Below are 13,853 nucleotides of genomic sequence, written 5' to 3'. Positions count from 1 at the left end.
AGTGCCCAGCCCACTGTGGGTGGCACTATCCTTAGGCAGGTAGTCACAGTGTGTATGGGAAAACTAGCTAAGCATGAGCCTGGATGTGACTTAGCAAACAGCCTTCCTCCATGATTCCTATTCCTGTGAAAAAACACCATGCAAAAGCGACTTGGGAAGGAAAGGGTTTATTCAGCGTATACTTTTACATCACAGTTCAGCATTGAAGGAAGTCAGGGTAGGAACTCCAGGCAGGAACCTGGGGCTGAGAACTGATGCAGAGGCCATGGAGGAATTCTGCTTACTGGCTTGCTCCTCCTTCATAGCTTGCTTATTCTGCTTTGCATATGCTTCAAGACACCTGCTAAGGGGTGGCAGCACCCACAAAGGGCTCGCCTCCCTTACATTAATTACTAATTTTAAAAATGCACCACTGACTTACCCAAAGGCAGATCCTCTGGAGGAGTTTTCTCAACTGAGGTTCCCTCTTCCCTAAGCACCCTAGCTTGTGTTGAATGAACAACATAAAACCAGCCAGCAGAGCTCTTTACAGTGTATTCTTCACAACAGAAAGCTGGGAACAAGGGGTTTGAGGAGCAGCAGAGCTCCTAGGAACACACCTAGCAAGTGAAGACATGGGATACAGGAAGGATTAAGCCGGGCTCTCTCCAGGCCTGACTTCAATTCATTCTGCACTGGATGTGTTCTATGTCTCTTCTTTTGTGGTTAGACTCTGTGGCCAGGCTGGCAAGTGACTGCCAGCAAGAACTCTGTTCAGGGTCCAAAGTCAGGCTTTTGTAAATGTGGCCTTTATTGTCGGTGGTGTTTTGCTCTATTTTTCAAAGCAACAGTGCTTTCAGGAGGACGTGTATAAGGGTAATAATGTTCCCTCTCCCCAAAATCTCCTGCAACTATTTCTCCTTGGGATGCTCACATCCAGCCCAGCTAACGGTCTCTCCATGTCTTTCCTTCCCTTGCCTGCTCCTACACCAGCCTCTACAAGGCAGTGCCAGGCTAGCCGGTCCCTTCCCATCAGGCAATGCTGGCATCCTTCTACATCACTCAACCTGATGCTGGTGGGCAGGTCTCAGGCCACCACGCATGTTTACCCATCTTTCCAGATTTTTAGATTGTTTTTAATATACAAAATACTCCCTTTGTGATGTTAAAAAATTATAATAAAAAATTAAACAAAAAGTCAATTCATATAATCTTGTTTAAATTAAATTTAAACATACTATTTAAGTTTTAATCTTAATGGTTTGGAATAATTCTGCCTTTCAGAAATGAAAGGGAATCATTTCTGTTGTAGAGAGGAAATTCAGTCTACTTAGAAATGTTTCTTTTTTTTTTTTCTTGTTGGAGTCACTAGTTTGTTTTTTCCTCAGAATAATATTCCTTTAATAAATGCCAATTTTCCCTGGGAGTTTACAGCTAAAAATTCAGCTATTGGTTGAAAAAAAGGGCTGATTACACCCAATAGTATGGAGAAGGTAACAAATGTATTCTTTTATTTTTGTTTACTAATTCTTTGACATTTCATGCATGTATATCATATATTTGGATTGCATTCACATATTTCTATTACATCTCCCATCCCCTCCACCCCTGCTGCAACCTTTTCTCCCAAGGTCCCTCCCCCACTTCCACTGCTTTTGTTCATGTTTGTTTGAGACCCATAGGACCACTCTCATGAACATGCGTGGGAGGTTCTGTTTTGTTTGTAACTGACCATGAGCGACTTATCAGAGGCTGTAAGACTTCTCTTCACCAGCAACTAATGCTTGCCAATAGCGCTGCTTCTTACAACCGTGATGGAATGTCACTGAGCTCCAGTTTGTACAGGGCTGATGCTGGTAAGGAGAGCTGCTGTGAACTTCTGAGTACAACAGCAGACATATCATGTCTAAAAGACACACTCCTCCCCATCCATCCTCTTCTCCACACTCCTCCCCAACCTCTGGAGTTTACATTCTTTCAATTCTCTCCTCCATGATAGTTCCTGGGCCACAGAGGGGGTGACACATGTCTTCTCTGGGGCTGAGCACTGAACAGTCACCTATTCAACACTTTGACCAGTTAAGAGCCTTTGCATTAACTATTGGCCACTGCAAACAGAAGCTGCCCTGACCAAAGCTGATAGCAACACAGATCTAAAGGTATAAACATCCATATTTGGAAGACAGCTTGTCACCATGACCATTTAGCAAAACAAAAGTAGTAGATGCCCCTATTGGGCCAATTTCCTTCGTAGCCGTGGGATTTTGACTCGGTTTAGATTGCCTCTGTGACGTTCACGCCTCCACTGCACTGGGCATTTATCACTGTGACGTTCACGCCTCCACTGCACTAGGCACTTATCACTGTGATGTTCACGCCTCCACTGCACTGGGCATTTATCACTGTGACGTTCACGCCTCCACTGCACTGGGCACTTATCACTTATCATTGGAATTTTAAAAATCATCTAGACTCTTTAAAAAAAAAATGTACTCATTTACTGTTCACATCCCTAATGCTGCCCCCTCTCCTGTTCCCTCCGGCACTGAATCCTTTCCCCCATACTCCTCCCCTTCTCCTCTGAGAGGGTGGGACCATCCCCTGGGTATCCCCCAACCATGGCACACCAAGTTTTTGCCAATTAGGCACATCCTCTCTCACTGACGCCGGACAGGGCAGCCATGAAGACTGACCTGCCTGTCTGCTACATATGTCCAGAGGACCTTGTTCCAACCTGTGGTGGTTGTTGGCTCAGATTCTGAGAGCTCCCAGGGGTCCAGGTTTGTTGACTCGGTCTTTCTGTGGAGTTTCCATCTACTTCTGGGCCTTCAATCCTTCCCCTAACTCTTCAGAATAGACTTTTTAAACTATGATAAACTTTCTACCTTTCTACCTATAATAAGGTTTTTATAAGGTAGGCTATTCATTCTTTGTCATATGATGTCCAATGTTTTTCCTGATGTTTCGTTTTTACCAGTTTAATGTTCTTTTTCATGTATGCATGAATGCATAGCTATGCAGTTCTGTTTAAATGAGCTGTTATAATGAATCCTGGCTCAGTGTGTGCTTGATGTATCACTTTCTACATCTGTCATTCCATGTCTGTACTCACCTGGAATGCCACAATGGCTTCCTCATCTGGCTCCTGCTTTCCACTTTTCTCTGTATAATCCATCCTCTATACTAATCATCTATCAGTACAAAAATGAGACTCTCTTCTTCAAAGACGGGCAGGGATTTATCTCTCGTTTCCTTCCTCTATCAAGCCTCATCATGATGGACTGTCACCTCAAGGGAGTGCCCAGCAATTTTTGATTTAGTTCCAGATACAATCAAGTTGACAACCAAGATTAGCCATCACATGTCCCAAGGAAAAACCCTGTTCGATTGTGGAGTGTGTGATCATTTTAACGTGCTGTGGAATTTGGTTTGCTAGACTTTTATTGAGCATCTTTGCCTTTATGTTTATCAGGTTTATTGGCTTCACTTGTCTTCTTTATGACCTTTCTTCTAAGCTCCCAACTGTCCCCCAAAGGCTCACATTGCTGCCTGAAGAACATGTACAGAGGGACAGTTGAGTACCCAGGCTACTGCAGGCACTTTTGATCCAGTTGGTGGGAGAAGTCTTTAGGGGAATGTCCTCAATAGCTAATGGACATGTCTTCTGACAGTGTCCAAACAGAGTTAGTTAGCCAACTCTAAGGCCTTCCGATGCATTTACAATAGTGTTATCTGTGAGCTCACAGCTATAAGTCCAGTTCCAGGAATCTAACGCCATCTTCTGTCCTCTGCAGGAACTGCACACGTGTAATATACAAACACATATGCAGGCAAAAACCCACACACAAGAAAGAAGGAAAGGAAAGGAAAGAATCCAATTTTGGCTTAAAGTAGAAGAAGAGGAAGAGGACCCACAGATCCTCAGTATGTACACAGGTACTCACACACACACACATACACACACACACACACACACACTTTTTTTTAAGAGTCACAATTATTTTGGGCTATCTTTTGTCCCTTTAGTGGACTATTACGCAACCTCTATATTTGACCTACTGGTCTTTTCATAAAAACAAAAACAAAAAACAATAACAAAAAACCCTTTGGAATATATTAACATAGCAGACCACAGCTTTCACCAGCTCAGAAGTTAAGCATGTCAGAAAACCGTCTGAAACCTGTAGCAGAGACTTCCCCACTTTGCTGAAATGCATCAACCTGGGATCCCACCAATGTATTTGATGGGGGCATTGTTTTGGTTTTAATTCTGTGATCATAAAGGCTAATGATCCATGATGGAATAAGCCATTCAGGGCAACCTGAGTCCATGTACCTGGGCCATGCTCATTTATTTTGTCTCCAAATGAGCTCTTACTTAGGATCAAGAGCTGTGTTTAAGTCCACAGTCCACCAAACTGAAGTTCAGGGCAGGTTCGTTCCTTGCACAGATGAGCAGGCTGAGTGGGAAGCTGGGAGAAGCTTGGCAGAGTCTGGAGAGGCTGCTGTTGACTGGGAATGGCCACGCACACACCGTCTTGTAGAGACTGATTCTACCACCAGGAGCTGATGAATGTATGTTCTCCCTAATGTGGTTACCTCAGCAGACTTACCTAGAGAATGCAGCAGGGCTTGCCTAGCTGGCAGACTCTACAGCGTAGCTCAAGGCTGTCATTAGCTGCAGTTCTGTGAACCCAGATCATTATGGCTCTGATGGAATTTGGGGTTCTCAAGCCTAGACTCTTACTCTGACGAGGGAAGTTCATGCAGATAAGAACAGCAGACGGTTGACACAAAAGTGTAATTTGTCTGTAAAGCTTGAACAGAGTCTCATATGGTCTACATTGGATCCATACCATAAGATAATAACATTGGTGACCTGGAAGACAACCTCCTGACTAATTATTTTAATTTTTGAGGTTATCTTTCCATAAAACAAAGATTGTATTTACCTCTTATTAACTAACTACAACAGTATGTATGCGTTACAAAATAAAGAAGATCTGTTTGTAAAATTTGTTACACATAATTATTTTAAAAAAAGAAAGAGGTGGGCCGGCAGGTGAGAGGGCTTGCTGCCAAATCTAATGACCTGAGTTTGATGCCCAGAATCTGTAGGGAACTCCTCAGTCTGTCTTCTGCCCTCCACATGCGCACAGTGGCACACAATGCAATGCAATTAAATATAAACACCAATGAAAAGAGAGAAATGGGAGAAAGCAAAAGATTTCCTTAGCTGTGTTCATTACATTTCACTGCATAACTTGAGATAATTCGTCTGAGTCTGATCTACGTTCTCAGCATCAGAATTGTGTGACCAAATGAAAGCTCAAGTCTTTCCCTAGCGTGCTCTGTTTTCTATCACTTATCTCCTGACCTTTGCCTTGCTCAGACTTGGCCACTCTTTTGTTAACCTTTGTTAATGGCCACTGTTCAAAATTCCCATTCAAAATTCAGTTTCTTAATAATCTGGCCCTGTTTATTTTCTTTCACATGTCATGATTATGTATGTAACTACGTGTATTTATGATCATTTAAATGGAGACCAGGAACACAGGGGAGGGATGGGTAGCTTATTCAGGACATGGAATTTAAATAGACTTAAAACAAATAAAAACTTTAAATCCTTTTGTTATTATTTTCTTTCTTTCATTCCTTCTTTCTTTCTTTTTTTTTCCTGCTCGATTCTTTAATTAGCAGCGCTCACACAGACAGGAGTGAGTCACCCCCGTGCTCAAGCCTACAGAAGTAAGAGGTTTCATCAACAGAAGTGAAAAGTTGCACTTTGGAAGATACCATACAGAAAGAACCTGAACCTGGTCTCTCCCTCCAGCTAAGTTGAGCTTAAATAAGCAACCTGCAGTAGCAGCCCTTCTGACTGCAGACAGTCTGGGACAGATGGTTCTGAGCAGGCCTGACAGGACCAGCAAGGCTCCTTCCTCAGAGAGGCAGGTCCTGGGCCCTCAAGAGGAAGCATTGTTTGTTCTCTTCACATCTCTGTGTCTTCAGATTTAGAAGAAGAGTTCAAGGCTGTGCTGAGAGTTTGTTCTTTTATTGGGTGGGAGTCATGCTCTGCTGACATCTCTCCTTTTTCATCAGGCCCAGCCACCAGGGGGTGGGCCATAGAAGAAACGATGGGAATTTTCTTATCTTGGAAGTAGCTGTAGGCCATCTTTCCACAGACCAACAGAGTGACATGCTCCTGCTGCTCTTGATTCTCTCCACCACTCTGTCGTAGGGTTCATCTTGCACATTCTCCCCATCCACTTCAATGATAACGTCCTCATTCTCCAGTCTGGCCTTGTCAGCGGGGCCACCCTGCTGAACCTCTTTGACAAAGGAACCTGGCTGACCCCTAATGGCGTTCAGGTGAAAGCCGTAGCTGTCCTCCTCTTTGATCAGCTTGCAGAGCTTGAGTTTGTGATCCCCCACATCCGTATCCACTGTGGTATCTGAGCCTGTGTCCTCCAGAGGAGCAGGGACGGGAGCGGGGGCTTCCTTGACAGAACTGTTAGGCACTTCTTGACTTTGTCAGTAAAGAAGAGGAGAGAAGCGAGCCAGGCTATAGATGCTGTTTGCCTCTTTGTCCAGCACCAACAGAGTCGTCTGGTCTTCGCCTTTTCTAATCATTTCCACCACACCATCATGATCGAGACCTTCCACAGACGTGCCATTGACAGCAACTACCAAGTCATTGTTCTTCAAGCCAGCCGCCTCTGCTGGGCTTCCAGGTTCTATGTCCTTGATGATTTGACCTTTCTGTTCAGGACCCGCCCTCAGATAGAAGCCATAGCCATTGCTGCCCTTCTTGATCACCACCCGGGGCTGGTGGGGCAGCAGTTTCAAACTGGCTGTCTTCCTCTTGAATTGTGTCTTCTGTTCACTATGGCGCCTGGCTGTTTCTTTGTCCACAAGGAGGAACATGATAAGACTTCCTGACTATGTCACCTTTTCTACCACTTCCTCATGGCTGGCATTCTCGACATTTTCTCCATTCACTTCAATCAAATGATCGTCCAGCAGGACACCAGCTTTCATGGCCACACCCTGAGGTATTATATCAGTCAAGTACACGCCCTTTTTACCTTGGATAGTTTTTAAAGAGAAACAAAAAATGTTGCCCTCCTTCACCAGGTAGCAGAGCTGCTGGGCACACGTCCCCAACGCTCCATTCATCCCAGGGCCTGGTTTTTTATCCTTCAGAGCTGGCTCCCTCTGGCTTTGATCCAGTTCTTTCAAGTCCACCTGATTTTTCACAGCCTTCTCTTAGGAGTCTCCATCCAGAACCAGCAGCGTCACTGAATTCCCACTCTTTCTGACCAGCTCCACCACCTGTGCATGCTCTTCCTTGTCGACAAAGACACCATTGCTCCTGAGCACTCTGTCGCCTCCAGGAACCCTGCCTTCTCTGCTGGGCTCCCCTCCTCAATCACCCGGACCAGGTGACCGTCAGTGTCCTTCTCAATGTGGAGGAAGAAGCCATAGTTCTGCCCCTCTTGTTTGGATAATTTACACTCTCTGGGGTTGAAGGTGGAGGCCATTTCTCCACTGTCCTGGGAGCTCTCCCTCGCCAGTTCACGCAGGGGCATCCTCACTTCTTTTCACTCCCGATGGCTGCTTCTGTTCCTCATTTCTTCTTTCTATCTTGTTTTCTTCCTTTCTCTGTGCTGGGGACCGAATGCAGAGCCTTGAAAGTCAGTTGGGCTCTTTGCCACTAAGTTGCATAGCCAGACCCTAGAGCAAGTAGGTCTTTAATAAGCAGATATTAGAGATGGGCACTTCAGCCACAATCAACACAAGAAGCATCATGTGTCAGTCACTCATCTACTGATGAGAAAAGACCAAGAAAGCTGACTTAAAGGAGATGCTTTATTTTATACTTTATTTGGGTTCAAGGTTTCAGTCCATGATCCCTTGACTCTGCTGCTTATGAGTCTGTGGTGAGATGGAACATCCTGATGGGAAGTATGCTACAGAGCAAAGTGGCTCACCAATGGCAGACAGGAGGTAGAGAGAGCTACGAGACAATGTAGCCCCCGAGGACCTACTCCATCCAATGTGCTCCCCCCTTCTGAGCATCTCAATGGCACGTCAAGAGAAGAACCCATTACTGGATTCAACTATTATCAAGGTCAGAGACCCATGATCCACTCTCCATAGTCCAACCCATGACTATTTATACTTCCGTGGGTCATTCCAGATTTAAACTGTAAAAACAAATATCTATATTGCATGTTCGAAGTAAGCCAAAGGCATTCCTGAGCTCGCCACATACTTTACTTCACTTATTCTTCACACCCGTACCATGAGGGAAATATTATTATTAGCTCCATTTGACTGATAGCTGGACAGAGGCACTGACCGACTATGCATGCTGAAGAGCATTCACTTACTGAGCAACGGAACAAATTTTGACACACCAAGGCTATGTTTCTAACCATTGTGTGAGACCATAGAGAGATCAATTAAACAACTGATGCAAAAGGTTTGAAGAGAAGCCACAGGCTATGATGGCTAAACACTAGCCAAGTGTCTAGTTAGAGAGAGAGAGAGAGAGAGAGAGAGAGGATAAATAATTACGGAAGCCTTAAACTTTTCCACCAAACCTACTTTTGTGGGAATTGTCCTGGGGGGTAGATAGTCAAGAGCTGTACACATTTTCCTAATATATGCATGGCTTAAAGATCTGCCTTTGAGTAGATGAAGTTTGGGAGCAATGGTTCGAATCTTCAGGACAAGCAAAGACCAGAAGAGTTGTTTGTGGGTCTCTCCGGCCAGGTACTCTCCCAGGGAAGAGCTTAGCGTTCTGTTTCATTTCATTCAAATGTAGGTTGTGAAGCAATGTAACCTATCGCACCTTTGTATGCAAACAAATAAGGATAAAAAACCACCACCAGCAGCTCAGTATAAACAAAAGGGTGCTGAGGAGGTGACTCTGTAGATGAAGTACTTGCTGCTCAACCGTGAGGACCAGAACCCAGAAGCCAGGAGAAATTTCCAGCATGGTTGCACACACGCTGTGTGTGGGGTGGGGTGATAGGAGGACCCACAGGGGCGTGCTGACCACAAGCCTAGCTCCATGCTCAGTGACAGACTGTCTCAAAGGAATAAGGTGGAAGATACTCAAATAGGACACCTGACACCGCTCTGTGGCCCCTGAGCACACATGAACACACAATCCACGTGTGTGTGTGTGTGTACTATACACACATACCTCTGGTCTAGCGCATGTACACTTTTTAATTAAAAAATAATAAAATAAGAATACTGTTTATTTTTATGGGCCAGTAAATATTTAATAACAGTGGTTCTTGCTAACTTTATGAATTACCTGCATCTCCCTCTTCCGTGGTACACAGAGTCTCCTCTAATTGCTGTCGGGTAGACCAGCTGCATCCTTATTAAGTAGAGAAAAACTACAGACTATGTCCTCTCTGCATAAGTCTTTCTGTTAGAGGCAGAAACACTGCAATTAGTCAACAAAGCAGTCTCAAGAAAGGCTGAGACAGAGCAAGGCGAGATGTGTGAATTATGAACTCAAAGTGAGTTTAATTAAATCCCTGTGCTGAGCAAACTGGGAGAGGTAACCGTTTCTTGTGTCTTTCAGTTGCTCCTGTCAAGATCCCCCTGGATCCCTCTGAAGGGAATTTCGAATTTCATAGGGCAGTAAGTCTCCTCTGGGCAAACACGCTTCTGCTGAACTTTCAGCAGGCTCACTCTGGTCACTACACATAGCTCTCCAGCATTTACTTATAGGATAGCCATGTCAGTAAGCCTAGATTGTTTGTGGTTAATTTGCCTAACACACTAAATTACTGAGCTGTCTATTAAGATGGAGTTTGGTTAACATTTTGGCCACACCCCAAAAAGTCTACTTTGTTTCATCTTTGCTAAAAATGTTTCCTCATAAAGCCTTCAAGTATTTCAAATATGAACTTTATTCAGAACTCTAAGCTGTCTGCTCAAGGAGTTGGGGGGGGTCACTGTGTTGGTCATATAAGAATGAGGGGGGTGTCTCTTTTAGTGAACTAAACCAAATGTTCATACCAGGAGTTTGAGTTTAGACTCAGGCATTTCCCTGGGAATTGCTGACCTTTAAATACAGCTGTAAAAGCAGACAGAGCCTAGTTCTAACTCGCATAATTCGCTGCCTGTGTTTCCCAGGAAGGATTTCAGTGGTGCCCCTGTTCCCAGCTTGGGCTAGGATGGAACCTGTCACATCTGAGTGGTCCCACTGCACAAGCTATCAAAGAAAGCTTTCATCACAGAAAGGCAGATGACTTCCACAGACCTGACTGAAGATGACTGATCTCTATCCACAGAGTGCTTCTACAGGTAGCTCTCACCCACCCCCAGACTTCCTTCCCAGTGGAGGAACACCAACGGCTTCACACGCTGCCTTCTCCCCACCCATAGCAGCCAAGATGAGAAATCTATCTGTGTAGGCTAGTCCGTCGTCACGTGGGAATTACCTGTTCCGTGCTCCTCCCACTCTATGGGGCTGCTTGGCTCTGTCCCTCATATGTGCTTTTGAAGTTCAGTAGTGGGACTGATACTCACTTATACTTAGAGGTCACACAAGCCCACATCAGCCTTGTGCATAATGCAACGACCTCGGTGTCCTGTCATCTGTTACTGATATATTTTATTTATTCAGTCAAATTAAATGGGGTTGGTCAAAAGGCATGTCATATTGCCCCCATGTTCTACACAGTAAGTATAAAGCCTGAGAGGAGAAATGTGCTTAATACAAACTCTCAAGCCAGCCACCCGAGGATGCAAAAGTCCCACCTACTGTCACATCATCCTGGCATCTGTACTCAGAGAGTCTTAGCATCAGCCCACTCAGAATTGTCTTCACTGAGTCACTCCTGTAAACTCTTTACTGGAAGCCATTCTGACAAAAAGCACGTCTCTGCTGACTGCTGACGACAACATTATGTGCTGTATGCCTGTGGTTCAAAGCTCCTCTGGTTTATTTCAAGTGGTAAACTTACTTCAGAATTGAAAGTAGAACAATGTTGTCTTTACTCAAAGTGTGGTATATTTACATATCGAGACAAAAGGTGACTGTGGTCTGTCCTCTCTCAGGAAGTCTCTGGTCTGGTAGAATGCTTGGGTAGGTAACCATAGAAGTCAACACGGGCCACTTTCTTGCTACATTCTTTGCATAGCTTTACTTTCTAATTTCCACTTCAATAACAATATCTCAAAGCCTTTAAAATAGGAAATATGTCCAGTTGAGGTAAAATAACAGATGCAAAAATGAGAGACCTCTGGTTTCTGAACCAGACTTAACGAGCTTGGAACCATCCGCACTGAAGTCAAAACAGAAAGGCAAACCCAGAAAATCAGATTTTTCCTGGAGCAAGCAAAGCCCCACAGGGCAACACCTGCAGACACACACTTGGCAGAACAGAAACTAAGGACCTGACCTCAGAAACCAGTGGCAGGGAAGGACGGGTAGTCTGTAACTGATAGATTGCTGCTGGTGGGATTGCTTGTAGATAAGCTGGAGGGGTAAAAGCCCCATGAAGACCCAGTCTTAAGGTGGCCTATAAGTGTCTGTGAGCTTTACTTAGCTTTACCCAGTTCTCACTGTGAAGATTGTTAGAAAGGGGTCCATCTTGAGCACCTGTATTTCAGGTTACATTATTAGCCTGCTTTCTGTGGCCAGTAGCACAATATCTCAATCTGGGTTAGGTTTTCATTTTGCCTCGTGGTTCTGGAGGTCCTAGGTCAAAGGGCCACATCTGGTGATGGTCTTCTGGCTAGCAAGACCTGGAATGGAATGGTACAAGACACTGAAGGGCAAGAGTCAGGGCGTGTGTGTGTGTGTGTGTGTGTGTGTCTGTCTGTCTGTCTGTCTGTCTGTCTCTGTCTCTGTCTCTGTCTCTCATTTTTCTTATAGAGTCAGTGTGGTGAGTATTGCCAACATGACAGAATCACTTGAGAGATAAGCCTCTGGGCATGCCTGTTGAGGTTTATCTTGAATAATTTATTTGACGTTTGAAGACCCACCTTAATTGTGGAGGTTCTACTCCCTGGGGAGGGAACCCTGGACTGCATCAAATGGAGAAGCCAGCTGAGCAAACATTCATTCCTGTCTCGTATTCCCGACTATGGATGTGATATAACCAGCTGCTTCAAGCTCCTGCTGCCTTCCCTCTGTGGTGGACTCTACCTTTAGACTATGAGTCAGAATAGGCCCTTTCTCCCTTGAGTTGCTTTGGTCACAGCATCAAGACAAGCAACTGAGACGGTCAGTAATTAATTACCAACAGCTGGGGCTCCCTTAGGACACCTTCATCAAAGTCTTCCCAAGGCCCCAATTCTAAACACCAGAGTCAGATTAAGCCCACTCTCTTACTGTCTCACAAGAGGGATTTAAGGTCAACAAATGACATTGGGGATAGGCATAGTCAAACCAAATCTAAGCCTATTATCCTAACAAGACTTCCTCTCAAGAGAATCCTTTCTACTAGAGCCGAAACAAAGTATAGAAATACAATGTCCCAGTTTGCTTTCCACAGCTGTGATAAAAATACTGACCCAAAGCAGCTGGAGGAGGAAAGGATTTGTTTGGTTTGTGCATCCTAATCACAGTCTACTACCGAGAGCAGTAAGGGCAGGAAGCAGAGGAGAACACTGCTCACTGGCTTGCTCAGCCTGCTGCCATATACAATTCAGGACCACTTGCCCAGGGGTGACATGGCCTTCGAACATCGATCATTACTTAAGGAAAACCCTCCTACAGATTTGCCCACAGGCCACTCTGATGAAGGCAGTTCCTCAGTAGAGGTTTCCTCCTCCCAAGGGACTCTAGTTTGGGGCACTCTGACAAAAACTAACTAGCGCACACCAGAAGGACACTACAGCCTAAGATGTTTCAGGAACAAATGACCTTCAGCAGCTAACTTGACCCGTGACTGAGCATGCTCCCCTGTTTTGGCTGCCACCAAAGGCGGTTTGTGACCCCTTAGGCCAAGAAACTCAACCCTTCTAAAGCTAAGTTGCAGTTTTTTGGAGTTGTTAGCCAGATTTCTTCCCCCTAAAGTTTGTTCATCCGTAACAAAAATCAAATCAGAATATTTGCAGGGGGAAAATGAATGCAATTGGAGATCATTATGCTGAGTGAAATAAGTCAGACTCAGAAAGTTAAGAAATACATACTTTTTCACATATGTGGACTATAGATCGTGAGAGAGAGAGAGAGAGAGAGAGAGAGAGAGAGAGAGAGAGAGAGGAGAATGGACCTGAGATGGGAAGAAGAGAACATAAGGAAAGGTAGAAGGGACATAGAATATATGTGTCATGAGAGCAGAAGAGGGAATCGTTTGTGGGGAGGAAATGGGCAGCAAGAACACACAGAGAGACTAGGGAGGACAGTAGGCGAGGGCTCTGAGTGAGAACCAAGTATGACATAAGTATCTAAAGGCTATAATGGAACATAGCTTTGTGTACTAACTAAAAAACTAAAAGTGAAATGACTCTAAAAACAAAAGAAAATGTGTCATCACTGCAGTTTGTCTTAATACAGAGGCTGATGGTAACGCAGAAGTCTGTGAGCGAGTGAAGAACAGATAAAGATGTTCTCAGACAACAGCTGGAAACTGAGTCTCCAGAGTTATTGCTTTCCATGAAATGTTCAAAGAAAACCTCTGGAAAGATGGGAAACGATACAGGTAGAATCTTAGATATAAATATTGTGGGGTGTTGAGGGAAAGGTGAGGGGTCATAATAAAATCTGCTATGTTCCCTACTCTGAACTAGTCTAACAGAACCCAATCTCCATAAAATAACAGCGTCAATTTCTTTCTCCCTTATAGATAAATGCATGGTACAGCCAGGGGGAAGGGGCTGAGGGTGCTCTT

General features: G+C 44.6%; 1 pseudogene; it reads right to left on the bottom strand.

Moving 5' to 3' along the window:
* Positions 1–5,968: 5,968 nt before the first annotated feature.
* LOC114619061 lies at positions 5,969–7,520 on the bottom strand (annotated as a pseudogene).
* Positions 7,521–13,853: the final 6,333 nt, after the last annotated feature.

Source organism: Grammomys surdaster, unplaced genomic scaffold (assembly GCF_004785775.1).
Source record: "Grammomys surdaster isolate TR1022 unplaced genomic scaffold, NIH_TR_1.0 146, whole genome shotgun sequence".
Taxonomy (NCBI): domain Eukaryota; kingdom Metazoa; phylum Chordata; class Mammalia; order Rodentia; family Muridae; genus Grammomys; species Grammomys surdaster.
The sequence above is the reverse complement of the archived record's forward strand: the minus strand, read 5'-3'. Positions and strand labels throughout refer to the sequence as shown.